At 46.2% G+C, this 15,200-nt stretch overlaps 1 protein-coding gene across 5 annotated transcripts in view; it reads left to right on the forward strand.

The window, feature by feature from the left end:
* PAK6 (p21 (RAC1) activated kinase 6) overlaps positions 1 to 15,200 on the forward strand; it is an 83,102-nt gene that overhangs the window by 26,222 nt on the left and 41,680 nt on the right. Inside the window, exon 1 of one of the 5 annotated variants that reach the window (XM_056546178.1) lies at positions 714 to 828. The exons of 2 other annotated variants lie outside the window; for them this stretch is intronic. The gene's annotated coding sequence lies outside the window, so the exon portion shown is untranslated. Of the gene's footprint in view, positions 1 to 713; positions 829 to 3,941; positions 3,967 to 9,284; positions 9,385 to 15,200 lie in introns of those variants that run through there. 2 more of the 5 variants (XM_056546182.1, XM_056546181.1) reach the window with 2 other exon arrangements.

The raw sequence follows: 15,200 nt of genomic DNA on the forward strand, positions 1-15,200 counted from the left end.
TATATCCCGTACTGGGACATCACATATACATGATCCATAAACATGAGGTATTAGTTTATATTTTGGCAAAATACACAAGATCACAACCAAGGTCAAGGGTCTTCAGTCTCTTGTGAGTCCCTACACAAAAATTATATAGGCGAGCACTATTACTTTCAGACCTAAGGCTACGTCACACAGTGGCATGTCGGGGAAAACTTCCGGACAGTGGGTGATGGCAGAACACGTCGGCGCTCGGACCCCTTGAAAGTGCGTCGTCTCTCTTAAAGGCAATGCATTTCCCAGCGGATTTGGCAGATGGAGTTGAGGCGGGAATCGGAATGTTTTTGCCGCGCGCAAATTCATTTCCAATTTTTCCGCCTAATACGGGAAAAAAAATATCCAACGGGAAGAATCGTTCTCTCTACATTTCGCAGCTTTAAAGAAAAAAATTTTTTTTTTTTTTTTAAACCCAGACTAGAAACTAATCTCCGTTACTTGCTGTAAAATTAGTGACTATAATGCACGGATAATCCCTGCTTAATCCGCGCTATTCGCCGCACGTATTTCCCCTATTAGCTTCACGTCTTGTAAAGCCCGGGAAAAGCGCAGAGTGCACGTCAGTCAGTGAGACATCTCCGAACCTCCTCTACCTGTGTCAGATACGCCCCACCCTGTAATCAAACTCCCGGCGAGGAGGAGAAAGAAAAAAAAAAAAAAAGATTGTACAAACATGTCAGGTTTCCTCTCCCCACCCCACTCTCCCATGCTCTTTCCTTCCCTCTTCGTCTTCTGTTCGTACCTACCCGGAGCCAGTGGATTATTTTATGGCATCAATCAGGTCTACAGGTAAGTGACTTCTATATATTCACCTGGCCCCCCTATCCCGTAATCGGTTCCTTATGGACAGAAAAGAGTTAAAAAAGCATTGTTCCTTGAATGGCACCAACATATACCAAAGCCCCGTACAAAAAGAGATCGTCATCAGCCCCTCTTGTCTGTGGGGCTAACAATCTAATTTTCCAAGGATTATTATTATTATTATTTTTATTTTTTTTAAACATTATTGCTGCTAAAACAAACAGACTAAGTCTAAGTATGAAGCGCGCTCGCTCGGGGTGAGCATACCCTAACCGCAAATATTCTAGTTTGGAAGCCAAATAAGTAATATCCGAGTTATATTGCTTGTCGGAACATGCTGGGTCGCTTTTGGGATTCGCTAGTGAAAGGTGCGATTGGTTTTGCCGGAACAGTTATCTGTTTTTTTTTTCGTTTTTTTTGCTAAATGCTATTAGGTGTACGAAATAACAGGATGTTCCTAATACGTGATTGGGTATTGTAGCAGCGTTGAGTTTGTCATTATTTAAGCACTTAGAGATGCTGTGCTGTGTTTGCCAACCAGGGCGCCTCTGTCTGTTGCAAAACTACAACTCCCAGCATGCCCGGACAGCCTTCGGCTGTCCGGGCATGCTGGGAGTTGTAGTTTTGCAACAGCCGGAGGCAGCCTGTTTGGGGAAACACTGCGCTGCTGTGTGGCTGTTACGAACCTACATCTGTAGGCGGTCAGGGCATGATGGGAGTTGTAGTCTTGTGAAAGGTGGAAAGCCAGGAGGCCGGTGCCCGATACGGCCTCTTTTGTGTTCCTGTAGCATAGCCGCAGGTCAGGGTCTGATCGGATTACGGGAACTGAAAGCATCGTAGATGGAGCTCAAGGGACTAGACCCATGGTCGGTCAGAGGCGTGCAGACGTAATACGGCCGCATTTAGCTTGGCTAAAGCTGGCTGGAAAACAGAGCTAATTTCTTTCAAGAACAGCGCCACCCCTTAACCTCAGGTTGTGTGTGGTATTACAGCTTGGCGCCATTCAGTTCAGCTGCAATACCGCACACAACCAGAGGACAAGTGTGGTGCTGCATGTGGAAGAAATTGGCTCAGTTTTTCCAATCATGTATAACCCCTCCGAGGTTTATCTGTTAGTACCCCATTAGTTGTATCCATCAGCCTCCTGCCACGTATACTGGTAACGGAAGCGGCCGAACCCATTGCTTTCTATGGCCAAAAAGAGTCACCTAGTGTATGCGCTATTGTAGGCGGACTCCTGCACTTTTGGTATAACACACAGGTTCCGAATGGACCCACTAAGGGACTCGGTTCGGCCATAGAAAGCAATGGGATCCGCTACTCCCATTAACAGTATATGTTGGCATACCTGTGACAGAAGCCCTTTAAAGGGGTACTCCGGTGGAAAACTTTTATTTTATTTTATTTTTTTTAAATCAACTGGTGCCAGAAAGTTAAACAGATTTGTAAATGACTTCTATGAAAAAATCTTAATCCTTCCAGTACTTATTAGCTGCTGAATACTACAGAGGAAATTATTTTCTTTTTGGAACACAGAGCTCTCTGCTGACATCTCTGTCCATTTTAAGAACTGTCCAGAGTAGGAGACAATCCCCATAGAAAACATATGCCGCTCTGGACAGTTCCTATAATGGACAGAGATGTCAGCAGAGAGCACTGTCGTCATGATGTCAGCAGCTCAGAGCTCTGTGTTCCAAAAAGAAAATAATTTCCTCTGTAGTATTCAGCAGCTAATAAGTACTGAAAGGATTAAGATTTTTTTAATAGAAGTAATTAAAAAATCTGTTTTACTTTCTGGCACCAATTGATTAAAAATAAATAAAAATTCCAACGGAGTACCCCTTTAATGCAGTGTGAACATAGCCTAAGGTTATTTTCACATTACCACCATTTGCTGTATGCGTTCAAAAATCTCTCAACACATAAGGCAAACGTATTCAAGGACCCCAATAGAGGCCTTAAAGGGGTACTCTGCCCCTAGACATCTATCCTTTGGATAGGGGATAATATGTCTGATTGTGGGGACCCCCCCCCCATCTTGGCTGCGGCACCCCAGACATCTGGTGCACAGAGCGAACTTCGCTCCGCGCCGGATGACCGGCGATGCAGGGCGTGGTTGTGACATCACGAGTCTCCAACACTGCACATCCGATGCTCTAAACAAATGCCAGGTGCAGCAGGGAGATCATGGGGGGTCCTCAGCAGCGGGACCCCCGCGATCAGACATCTTATCCCCTATCCTTTTGGATAGGGGATAAGATGTCTAGGGGCGGAATACCCCTTTAAAAAGTGTAATTTTGGCCTATGTTCGGGTGGTTTCTGTCTGGGTTTACTTTTACTGCTGCAGTTGTCTTCCAGCATGTTGGGAGTTGTAGTTTTACAACATTTGGACCACTGTTCTACTGGATTGAATAGCACAGACTTGTATACTGCGCGGTGTATTTCTCGTTTTAACAAGCCACAAAATGGTATCCATGAGGGTATAAGCCTGCCATAGAGATGGAGTATAAAACATAAAATATGCCCCATAAAATCAACTCTGCTGCAACTGACTGACTTGGCTCTGCTATATCTGTCCATAAAATGCAGTATCAACAGGGTGTGTTCTGGATTTCAAGACCTTTGCTCCTCACGTTACAGCTAAATCCTCTATATACGGAGAACAATTGTACAACACTCTCTGTGACCTGTGACCTGTTTTTTAGAATAGTGATAAGTCTGGTTATATTTATATAGACTCCTATTTAAAGTGTATTTTATCTATATACATATAACATATATGTGGTGGCCCAGTATGGGAGATGTTACCCCGTACACCTGCCGTCCTGTCAGGCAGCCTTCTCCAGGGCCCCTTGCACCTGTTTCCCCCCTGTACATATGTTCTGCAGTGTATTGTATTTTAAAATGTGTTGTATCTTTAAGAGTTATGTCATGTGATTGTTACCCAGGAGGCACCAGTGACCAGGTGATCCCAAGAGTGACCTATGGGCTCCCTGCTCGTCTCCCCCATATAACCCCTGGGTGGAGGTTCTCTCTCTTCTGCTGGGGTCCAGTGCAGTCGTCTAGTGTGTGTGTCCAGAGTGTTGGAGACCTCAAAGTCCAGTCCTGCAGCCGCCATCAAGTCAAGTAAGATAAAGTCACAGCTTTATGAGTCAAGTCAGCGTGGCCTGCATTCAATTGTCCAGTCCTACTACAAGTCCCAGTAAGCCCTTAAGGTCTCTGCGTCACTTGTCACCTCCTTGGGCCCTGGCTGAGCTGTATAGACTTTACCATCTGTCTACCCTCAGTAAAGCTACCGTTGTCCGTACCTTGGCGTCTGAGTCTTTATTGCCCCCCTGTGCCTAGCCCAGGATACAGCAGTATACCTTAGGGTGGTTATAGGCTAAACCCTGCCCTGGCATCATGAATACAAGGGGTTAATTCCATCTGCCCTCATCACACCCCGCTACCACAGATATAATTATCTTGAGGGTAATGTTAGGGGGGGGGGGGGGGGGGGGGGTTTGGTATACATAAAAATATTCTAAAAGAAAAGCATTTGCTGTATATGTAGCAACCAATTACTTTCATTTTCAATTTTGCTCTTGAGAAGTGAAAGCTGCGCTGTGATTGGTTGCTATGGACAGCGTGTAGACGGTTTTTTATAAATACCCCATCAGCAGTTCTATATATTATTATTCAAGGTGCTCTTGGTTGCTAAGCAGCCATTGTCTACGCTGTTGTGTTCATAGATATGTGATCTTGTATAGGGAAAAATCATTTACAGCTTTTCATGTTGCTGACACCCTTTTTAGGCGCACAACTTAAGACTAGTATTACAAATGTGGCTGCTACCCCCTGCGCCATTTAATCCCACTCCCCTTGATCACCCCTGTGCCATTTCATCATTCACTTCATCACCCTGTGCCACTATATTCCCCCCACCCTGTTCTACTCCTGTGCCACTATATTCCCCCCACCCTGTTCTACTCCTGTGCCACTATATTCCCCCCACCCTGTTCTACTCCTGTGCCACTATATTCCCCCCACCCTGTTCTACTCCTGTGCCACTATATTCCCCCCACCCTGTTCTACTCCTGTGCCACTTTATTCCCCCCACCCTGTTCTACTCCTGTGCCACTATATTCCCCCCCACCCTGTTCTACTCCTGTGCCACTATATTCCCCCCCACCCTGTTCTACTCCTGTGCCACTATATTCCCCCCCACCCTGTTCTACTCCTGTACCACTTTATTCCCCCCACCCTGTTCTACTCTTGTGCCACTTTATTCCCCCCACCCTGTTCTACTCCTGTGCCACTTTATTCCCCCCACCCTGTTCTACTCCTGTGCCACTATATTCCCCCCACCCTGTTCTACTCCTGTGCCACTATATTCCCCCCACCCTGTTCTACTCCTGTGCCACTATATTCCCCCCACCCTGTTCTACTCCTGTGCCACTTTATTCCCCCCACCCTGTTCTACTCCTGTGCCACTATATTCCCCCCACCCTGTTCTACTCCTGTGCCACTATATTCCCCCCACCCTGTTCTACTCCTGTGCCACTATATTCCCCCCACCCTGATCTACTCCTGTGCCACTTTATTCCCCCCACCCTGTTCTACTCCTGTGCCACTTTATTCCCCCCACCCTGTTCTACTCCTGTGCCACTTTATTCCCCCCACCCTGTTCTACTCCTGTGCCACTTTATTCCCCCCACCCTGTTCTACTCCTGTGCCACTTCATTCTCCTCCTTGTCACCCCCTCCCGTTCCATTTCATTCTGCTCCTTGATCCCACCCTGTGCCACTTTATTCTCCTCCTTGTCACCCCCTCCCGTGCCACTTTATTCTCCTCCTTGTCACCCCCTCCCGTGCCACTTCATTCTCCTCCTTGTCACTCCCTCCATGCCATTTCATTCTCCTCCTGGATCCCACCCTGTGCCACATCATTTCCCCCTCCCCCCCCCCCTGTGCCACTTCTCCATTCCCCCTTGTCCCCCCCCACCCCTCGTGCCACTTTATTGTCCCGCTTGCCCCCCTGTACCACTTAATTCCACCCTTCTTCCCCCCGCGTGTAACTTTATCTCCCCCTGAGCCATCTCATTCCCACATGGCCTCAGTCCGTCTCCAGCAGGCTCAGATGCAGGAGGCAACGCTCTCCTGTGCGACACTGACAGTGAAACGCCAGGTGCTTCACTCCTCAGTCCCTACAGTTACTGCAGGGACTGAGGAGTGAAGCACCTGGTGTTTCACTGTCAGTGATTTAAAGTGGTTGTGGCACTGGCTGCCAGTTCAAGATCAGCATCAGCATCAGGGCTGGGGCTCTTAAGAACGGAGACCAGTGGTGGCTGCTGCAGGCCAGGATGGTTCCGCGACACACGTGGGGACTGCCGCCACCACACAATGTGTTGCAGCACCCAATCTAGAAAGCCTTGTTCACACTACGGAGATTGAGCTAGGAATTTTCTTGCTGAATTTCCACATTGAATCCGTGATCTTCCTGCACTGAGCAGAAACGCTTATGTCTGTGGCACTCTGCTGCGGACAAAATCACTGTCCCACTGACGGACCGGACTTCTCTGGCGGAATCCCAATTCATCATCAGGAGTTCTGTTGCAGAACTTCCGACGTGTGAACAGAGCAGCAAATGCCCAGTTGAGACGAGTCCTCCTTGTAACTGTGGTGTCCCGGTTACCGTATTTCATACCGTACCTTGTATGGTGGTCCCCAGAGTCACTACGTTCAGGTAGGGTCCCTCAGGTGGGACAGCCCCTAGTCGCCTCTTCTATAATGTTTAAATGTATATATTTAATATAAAGTATAGTATATTTATTGTGGTGCGTCGCAGGACCTTCTGTGTTGATTCCTCTATGGTATGTCGGAGGACCTTGGGTCACATGGTAACCTAAAATTCTCTGTACAGAAGATTGACAGTTGTTATGGACCAGTGAGCTTAAGTCCAGCCCCTGTCCATATAAGGGAGCTGTAGCCAATTATCGCTCTCTTGGGTTGCTGCTCTCGTGGATGCCGGACTAGCAGGACGGATCTGCGCAACTTTCAAAGACAAGCCAGAAGCCTGCCGGCCTCAGCCTAAACTAAACCGTGAGTTAAAATCTCAATCCCAGCTAAAGCTAGCATGATTACTGGACCGAATCTAATCCCCTAAATCCAATGGATCACTGCAACAATTAGATTCTTAAGCTCAATAGACTCACGAGGTCCCAACCACTTGTCAAGTTCTACTAGACTCTGTTGTATGGACTGTTCCTGTTCATTATTCCCTAAAATCTTCAGTAAAAGTTCCGACAAGTTTCTGCAAATCTCCGGTTGTGGACAATCAATTATTTCCTATCTCCCAATCGCTCTTGGGACGGGTGGCGGTAGGACAAGCATACAGAGAATAGCCCTCACCCTGGTGTCACGAATAGAAATGGTTAAGCAAGCACCCTTAGTAACCGCACAGCTACACCTCCAAATACCCTACTCCCCCAGGCGTAGGGAAAAATCCCTTAAGATACTGTGGTGCGCCACTATAGTGAGTACTGGCAGTGCCACAGGTGTTGTAGTTTTGCAACAGCTGGAGGCACCCCGGTTGGCAAACACTGGCCTAACACGTTGACTTTGCAATGGGAGTCTTAGGATAAGCTTTAATTCTTCTCGAATTCCAGTTTGTATCATCTGCTCAGCACAGAGATTACATACAAAGGAATGACTATTCTCTTGCATACAATGTATTTGTGTCATTCATTACTGTAACTTACTCCGCTATTGTAGTGTGAATATAATCCTGTGTTCACACAAGAGCTGAGTGCAAGTGCTAAATTGTATATATGCAGTGTCACACAAAGGCAGGAAAGCCTTGTGCTCACACTGCTAACTGGAAGAAACATTCCCCAACATCCCCCTCTATGCCGGTCGACTACGGCTCTCTTACTGCTCCCCTGCCGGCCAACTACGGCTCTCTTACTGCTCCCCTGCCGGCCGACTACGGCTCTCTTACTGCTCCCCTGCCGGATGACTTTGGCTCTCTTACTGTGTGGTGTCCACGGGGTGTTAGTCAGAATACCTGATCACTTTGTGACGCCAGGGCACTGTTATCCTATACATGGTCCGAGGTTGGAGACGGCTTCTCCTGGGCCAGACATGGAGACTTTAGGGGTTCCCATTGGCAGGCAGGGTCACATGGGGTTCTCTGCTCTCAATTAAAGGTACAGTCACATAGAAAACATACAGTATATAGAGATAATTAATTTCGAAAAATATATTATTTGTGCAATAAAGTATGAACATCATTAATTTGACAATAAGTCCTTTGGTGGGCGCTACCAAGCTGCCCCAGACAGTCCAAAGCCACAGGGACAGCTACTGGTGCTGGGACACCACAACTGCTCCCCTGCCGGCCGACTTTGGCTCTCTTACTGCTCCCCTGCTAGCTGACTACTGCTCTCTTACTGCCCCCCTGCTGGCTGACTACTTCTCTTTTACTGCTCCCCTGCTGGCTGACTGCGGCTCTCTTACTGCTCCCCTGCTGGCTGACTATGGCTCTCTTACTGCTCCCCTGCTGGCTGACTACGGCTCTCTTACTGCCCCCCTGCTGGCTGACTACTTCTCTTTTACTGCTCCCCTGCTGGCTGACTACGGCTCTCTTACTGCTCCCCTGCTGGCTGACTACGGCTCTCTTACTGCTCCCCTGCCGGCCGACTTTGTCTCTCTTACTGCTCCCTTGCTGGCTGACTACGGCTCTCTTACTGCTCCCCTGCTGGCTGACTACTTCTCTCTTACTGCTCCCCTGCTGGCTGACTACGGCTCTCTTACTGCTCCCTTGCCGGCCGACTACGGCTCTCTTACTGCTCCCTTGCTGGCTGACTACTACTCTCTTACTGCTCCCCTGCTGGCTGACTATTGCTCTCTTACTGCTCCCCTGCTGGCTGACTACTACTCTCTTACTGCTCCCCTGCTGGCTAACTATGGCTCTCTTACTGCTCCCCTGCTGGGCGATGATGGCTCTCTTACTGCTCCCCTGCTGGCTGACTATTGCTCTCTTACTGCTCCCCTGCTGGCTGACTACTACTCTCTTACTGCTCCCCTGCTGGCTAACTATGGCTCTCTTACTGCTCCCCTGCTGGGCGATGATGGCTCTCTTACTGCTTCCCTGCTGGCTGACTACTACTCTCTTACTGCTCCCCTGCTGGCTGACTACGGCTCTCTTACTGCTCCCCTGCTGGGCGATGATGGCTCTCTTACTGCTCCCCTGCTGGGCGAAAATGGCTCTCTCATTGCTCCCCTGCTGGCCCATGGCTTTCTCACTGCTCCCCTGTCTGCCAATGACAGCTCTTTCATTTCTATCCACAATAGATGTCTGGCAGGTCTAACCGACTCATATCTAATGTTTAGCTACAATGTTTTGGCAAAATTTTTTTTTGCATGGACGCTTCCACCGACCTTGATCCGGGCCTGCACTCCCTTAACGGAATCTGGTCTCATTTTGGTCACTCTTATCTGTGGCTCCCACCAAGCTTTAATGAGGTCGTGTGAATAAAGCCTTAAGCAGTGTAACCTTCTGAAGGTCAGTATTTCAGATGAGAAATGTCTCCCCCCCCCTCTTCAATTTTACTGTTTCCATGGCAATGTCTGTGGCAAATGCTGAACAGATACAGTGTGTGTGTGCATATAAGTATATATATATCTCCTCTATCAGGGATTCACAATAAATCTTATCCAAATATAAATATCTAATATCTAAATGCATTTTCCGCAATATCTATAACCTCTGTACAATGTATTTGTGTACATCAATGGGCGGTTAGTAGAGTAATATTATAAAGCATTATAAAGGGGGAGGGGGGGTGTTCAACCATTTAAGGTCATTGTCCTATTGGCCTGATAGGAAAATATTTGTGTACATTGATGCTTCAGAGCCCAACTGGGGGGCAGTGAGAGATCCAACTCGGGGGGGCAGGGAGAGAGCCAACAGGGGGGGGCAGTGAGAGAGACAACAGGGGGGGGGCAGTGAGAGAGACAACGGGGGGGGGGGGGGGCAGTGAGAGAGACAACAGGGGGGGCAGCAAGAGAGCCAACGGGGGGGGGGGGGGGGGGCAGTGACAGAAGAGACGACGGGGGGGGGGGGGCAGTGAGCGAGTCAACTAGGGGGGCAGTGTGAGAGCCAACGGGGGGCAGTCAGAGAGCCAACAGGGGGGGGGGAGCTGTGGTGAGAGAGCCAACAAGGGGGGGGGGGGGGGCTGTGGTGAGAGAGCCAACAGGGGGGCAGTGGGAGAGCACCCCACCTCATAAGAAGGTGGAGTTCAGACTGAGGTATTTCTGATCTTCTGAAATTTATCAACCGAAAGAATGTCATTTTTTCGGTGGAGTACTAAGTGGACCTTCAGTATTTGGGCGGTCCTAGTATCAACTAGATTTTCTCGCCGCTGGCCGCCTAGAGTTCTCCTCCAAGAGTTTTGCATAGACCAGTGTCCAATCAGGGACAAAGGGACACCAGGCATGCTGGGAGTTGTAGTTTTGCAACAGCTGAAGACACACTGCTCGGTAAAACACTAGCATAAACCCTTATTCTTTCAGTAGAATCTGAGTGGAATACATTGCCGTCTATGGGGGACTGTCAAGTCCGCGCAGTCCTAGATCCAAATGATTCAGCAATTGGCTGTCTAGGCATGCTGGGAGTTGTAGTTTTGCAACAGCTAGAGTCACACCGTTCAGGAACCTTTATGAAAAAAGATTCCATTATGTGATGTATACATCTACTATGAGCCATATATGAAGTTCACAGCCGAGTCTACTTGGAATAGAAAGGAACTGTACAAAAAAGATGGTTTGCATCTTTCTCTCAAAGGAACAAATGTACTCAGTGAACAATTCCAAGAATTTGCTAAGGAGTATTTAAACTAGGAAGGGGGAGGGGGGGGCAAAAGAGTGAAAATCCATGAGCCAATGGCCCCCCAAAACAATGCCAGAACATGTCAGTAGCCCAGAGGTTAAGAAATGACAAGCTCAGAGTCCTGTCTACAATTGCCCGCAGTCTAGGTAATAAAATCAATGAACTTGGGTCAATAATGGCATCTGAGAATGTAGATTTAGTGGCTGTTACTGAGACATGTTTTAATGAAAGGAATGACTGGGACATATCCATACCAGGGTACTCTTTATACAGAAGAGACAGAGAAGGCAAGAAAGGAGGAGGAGTGGCCCTATATGTGAAAGATAAAATCTAACCTAATACAAGTTAGTGAGGCCAACATAGAGTCAGTTTGGGTTACGTTGCAGTTTGGTAATCATGCAGTAACTCGTGTAGGTGGGATCTATAGACCACCTGGCCAAGATAAAGAAGTAGATGATCTACTAGTTGAAGAAATATCTAAAATGACAATGAAAGGAGAAGTTATCATTATGGGAGACTTCAATCTTCCGGATATAAACTGGAAAACCAAAATAGCAAGTTCTGCCAGGAGTACAGATATTCTAAATTCCCTACTGGGATTATCTCTACAACAAGTGGTTGAGGAGCCAACGCGGAAGGAGGCCATTTTGGATTTGGTGTTCACAAATGGGGATTTGGTATATGATGTTATTGTTGGCGAAAGCTTGGGATCTAGTGATCACCAATCAGTGTGGTTTAATATGAGAACAGTGAAGGAGTCACACTACATCAAAACAAAACTTTTAGATTTCAAAAATGAGATTAGTCATAAATGAGTCCCTATCAGACTGGAAAAAATTACATGGAGTACAGGAGAAATGGGACTACTTAAAAGACGCTTTAGTGAAGGCAACAGAAAATTGCATTAGACTTGTCAGTAAAAGCAGAAAAAGGAAGAGACCACTGTGGTACTCAGCAGAAGTGGCCAAAATCATAAAAAAAAAAAAAACTAGCATTTAGTAATTATAAAACAACCCAAAGCAACGAAGATAGGGAAATCTACAAGACTAGGCAGAAAGAGGCCAAGCAAGTTATAAGAACTTCTAAAGCACAGGCAGAAGAAAACTAGCTCAGTCTGTGAAAAAAGGGGATAAGACATTCTTCAGATATATAAATGAAAAAAGGAAATTAAAACAAGGAATAACTAAATTAAAAACGAAGGAAGGAAGGAATGTAGAAGAGAATAAGGGGCTAGCTGACTGCCTTAGTGAATACTTCTGTTCAGTTTTTACAGAAGAAAAAGAAGGAAAAGGACCTCCATTAGAGAGGAAAACTAAGGAATCGTTTGATGCATGTGTCTTTACAGAGGAAGAGGTTCTACATTTGCTTTCTAAAGTGAAGACAAATAAATCACAGGGGCCTGATGGGATACACCCGAAATTATTAAGAGAGTTTAGTGGTGAGCTAGCAAATCCGTTAACAGATTTATTTAACCAATCAATGGTGACAGGAGCCGTCCCGGAAGATTGGAAATTAGCAAATGTTGTGCCCATTCACTAGAAAGGTAGTAGGGAGGAATCAAGCAACTATAGGCCAGTAAGTCTGACATCAATAGTGGGGAAATGAATGTAAACCCTACTAAAGGATAGAATTGTGGAACATCTAAAATCCCATGGATTGCAAGATGAAAAACAACATGGGTTTACTTCAGGGAGATCATGTCAAACAAATCTTATTGATTTTTTGACTGGGTGACTAAAATAATAGATGACGGAGGGGCAGTAGACATCGCATATCTAGATTTTAGTAAGGCTTTTGACACTGTCCCACATAGAAGACTTATCAATAAACTACAGTCATTTAGCTTGGACTCCAATATTGTTGAGTGGATTAGGCAGTGGCTGAGTAACAGACAACAGAGGGTTATAGTCAATGGAGAATATTCAGAGCAAGGTCTTGTCCCCAGTGGGACCTAAGGGATCTGTACTGGGACCAATATTGTTTAATATCTTCATTAGTGATATTACAGAAGGTCTCGATGGTAAGGTATTGGTCTTTTTGCTGATGACACAAAGATATGTAACAGGGTTGATGTTCCTGGAGGAATATGCCAAATGGAAAAGGATTTAGGCAAACTAGAAGAATGGTCAGAACTCTGGCAACTGAAATTTAATGTGGTTAAGTGCAAGATAATGCAACTGGGGCATAAAAACCCTCAGGCAGAATATAGATTATTTGACACAGTCCTGACCTCAGTATCTGAGGAGAGGGATTTAGGAGAAATTATTTCAAAAGACTTAAAGGTAGGAAAACAATGTAATAGAGCAGCAGGAAACGCTAGCAGAATTCTTGGATGTATAGGGAGAGGTATAAGCAGTAGAAAGAGAGAAGTGCTCATGCCGCTGTACAGAACACTGGTGAGGCCTCACTTGGAGTATTGTGCGCAGTACTGGAGGCCGTATCTCCAGAAGGATATAGATACTCTAGAGAGAGTTCAGAGAAGATACTAAACTAGTATATGGACTGCAGGATAAAACTTACCAGGAAAGGTTAAAGGACCTTATTATGTATAGAAGAAAGAAGAGACGGAGGGGATATGATAGAGACTTTTAAATACATAAAGGGAATCAACATGGTAAAGGAGGAGAGGATATTTAAAAGAAGAAAAACTACCACAAGAGGACATAGTTTTAAATTAGAGGGGCAAATGTTTAAAAGTAATATCAGGAAGTATTACTTTACTGAGAGAGTAGTGGATGCATGGAATAGCCTTCCTGCAGAAGTGGTCGCTGCAAATACAGTGAAGGAGTTTAAGCATGCATGGGATAGGCATAAGGCTATCCTTCATATAAGATTGGGCCCGGGACTATTCATAGTATTCAGATTATTGGGCAGACTAGATGGGCCAAATTGTTCTTATCTGCCGACACATTCTATGTTTCTATGTTTCTTACCTGTGCTTTAGAACTCGTACTTCTAGCCCTAGTAGACAAAGGGTTGTCCTTTGGGGTCATTTACCTTGTCCAGGACAGGGTTCACCAAGATGTAAAATTGCAGTAACCTGATATCTTAGCCGCAGGGCATGTCTTTTTAGCTTGGTTACATGGTAATGAAAGAAATTGTTGTCACTTGTCTAGTTAATAGTCGGCACGTAAATTGTCTCTTAGTGCTTCCCGCACAGGTCTAAGCATTGCAGGATGGGGATTGGTAGTAGGCAGCTCTTATAATTGTAAAATAGTTTTTTCTGTCATGTGTTGGTCATCTCGGCAGGGGTATGCTAACCCCAGTCCTTAAAGGGGTACCCCTGTGGGGGAAAAATAGACTTTTATTCAACTAGTGCCAGAAAGTCATACAGATTGATATAAAAATCTTAATCCTTCCAGTACTTATCAGCTGCTGTATGTTCAACAGGAAGTTGTGGTGTTCTTTACAATCTGCGAACAGTGCTCTTTGCTGCCACCTCTGTCCGTGCCAAGAACTGTCAAATGCCCATAGCAAACCTCTCCTGCTTTGGACAGTTCCTGACAGGGACAGAGGTGTCAGCAGAGAGCACTGTGGTCAGACTGGAAAGAACTACACAACTTCCTCTGGCGCGTACAGCAGCTGATAAGTACAGGAAGGATTAAGGTTTTTAAATAGAAGTAATTGACAAATCTCTTACTTTCTGACATCAGAGTACCCCTTTTAAAGTTCCCAACAGGCCATGTTTTATGGCCCATGCTTGCTACGGACATTTCGAGCGGATTACAGCAGCAGCCTCCCCTTGATCTCAGTTGTAGCCTTTGGCTATTAAGTTAACATGTCAAAATTTCCACCAAAAAAATGAACTTGTCCAGAAAAAGCCCATTAGGCTATATTCACACAGCGGAAGTTCGCAATTCAGAAGTCTGACAGAAAATCCCCCAATGGGGATTCTGTCACAGAAATTCTGCAAAAATATAACACCTCCTCATGTAATCTCCTTACTACTGGGGTGACACACTGTAACAAGCCCCCTCCTCATGTAATTAGCTTACTACTGGGGTGACACACATCAGAGGGGGGGTTATGGTGATGCTACTGGCTCAGCTGGTTCAGATAGTGGATAGTGTCTAACTTTCTTGTGGTGGACAGAGCAATGCCCCCATCAAAAGGGCACTGTAGGCAGCTGCCTATTTTGCCTATAGGCAGAGCCGGCCCTGCCTACATGAAACATCTATCACAGTAGATCCCCAATAAAGGGGAATGGAGATTACACAAACACATATAGGGTCACCAATAGGTAATAGCAGGAGCGTTGCTAGGTTTGCAAATGACTGGGGGCTAGAGCCCATAACCCAAACCACGCCCCTAACCACACCCCAGTCATGTACCTAACCACGCCCCAGTCACACCCCTAACCACACCCTCATTCACACCCAATTGTGTACAGTATACAAGGAGAAATATCACCATACATATTACCGTCATACTGTTAGTGACCATATGTAACCAAAACTAAGACCAATATTACCAATAATGCAGTACAAAAA

This window comes from Hyla sarda, chromosome 11, assembly GCF_029499605.1.
Source record: "Hyla sarda isolate aHylSar1 chromosome 11, aHylSar1.hap1, whole genome shotgun sequence".
Lineage (NCBI taxonomy): Eukaryota > Metazoa > Chordata > Amphibia > Anura > Hylidae > Hyla > Hyla sarda.